General features: G+C 38.3%; 1 non-coding gene across 1 annotated transcript; it reads right to left on the bottom strand.

The window, feature by feature from the left end:
* Positions 1–698: 698 nt before the first annotated feature.
* LOC119623917 (U6 spliceosomal RNA) lies at positions 699–805 on the bottom strand. The gene has a single exon (XR_005240019.2). It is a non-coding gene; the product is annotated as a U6 spliceosomal RNA (small nuclear RNA).
* Positions 806–1,154: the final 349 nt, after the last annotated feature.

Here is a 1,154-nt window from a genome sequence, read left to right as displayed (position 1 = left end):
GAGTGGATTACACACGGCATGCACTTGAAGGGATCCAAATCATCTTGTCGTTTTGCCTACCACAGCCCACTCTCTAGCTCCCAAGCATTCGTATTCTTCCAAAATGAAAAATACATCCACTCAATTTCAGTGTTCTCAAGTCTCATCTCATCATAGTGTCAGCTCTTGTGCAAAATCTCTTATCTAAAGCTAATCACATCTCATCACTACAAAATACGAAATCTCATCTAAATTGCCAGTTCAAATTTGAAAAACCTTGTTATAGAAGTCATCCAAATACACCTACTACCTCTAGTACACAATTATTCTCCATCTGTGGACACATGAAATTAGACAGCCAAGTTATCTGTCCTCAAAATTTGCAACATACAGTGATGGCAATGTCATGTGTTTAAACCTACAGTCATTTCCATTCAAAAGGGGGAGAACAGAAGAAAAAACAGACTTAATGTGCAAAGCAGTTGTGAAATCCAACCAGAAACAGAAAAAAATGTAGTTTCTTAATTCGGTTTCAAGACCTAGGGATAATTTTCTTTTTATTTTTTTATTTTTTATTTTTTATTATACTTTGAGTTCTAGGGTACATGTGCATAACATGCAGGTTTGTTACATATGTATACTTGTGCCATGTTGGTGTGCTGCACCCATCAACTCGTCAGCACCCATCAACTCGTCATTTACATCAGGTATAACTCCCAAAAAATATGGAACACTTCACGAATTTGCGTGTCATCCTTGCGCAGGGGCCACGCTAATCTTCTCTGTATCGTTCCAATTTTAGTATATGTGCTGCCGAAGCGAGCACGGGATAATTTTCTATGGCTCTTGGCTGCATCATCTAGGTTCTACCCTTTCAGTAACCCTTCCATTGTTCATGACGGTAACTCATTCATAGTTGAGTAGTTTTATTATCCTTCTTCCTGATCAGCCAGTTGGGGATCCATCGACCTTTTTTTCTTATTTACTCTCTTTCCCTTCTAGGATACTTCATTTGATGAAAGTCACGTCCAGATATATTTTCGTGATAATTCGTTCTCTATCTTTGGCTCCTGCAGAGATAGCTGAGAGATAATGTCCTTAATACTCCTATAGGCTCTCTCATTTTATTGAAGGAATCTGAGCAGAACAGCTTCAGTCTCTTGAATGAATCCTTT

The sequence above is a fragment of the Chlorocebus sabaeus genome, chromosome 7 (genome assembly GCF_047675955.1).
Source record: "Chlorocebus sabaeus isolate Y175 chromosome 7, mChlSab1.0.hap1, whole genome shotgun sequence".
Taxonomy (NCBI): domain Eukaryota; kingdom Metazoa; phylum Chordata; class Mammalia; order Primates; family Cercopithecidae; genus Chlorocebus; species Chlorocebus sabaeus.
The sequence above is the reverse complement of the archived record's forward strand: the minus strand, read 5'-3'. Positions and strand labels throughout refer to the sequence as shown.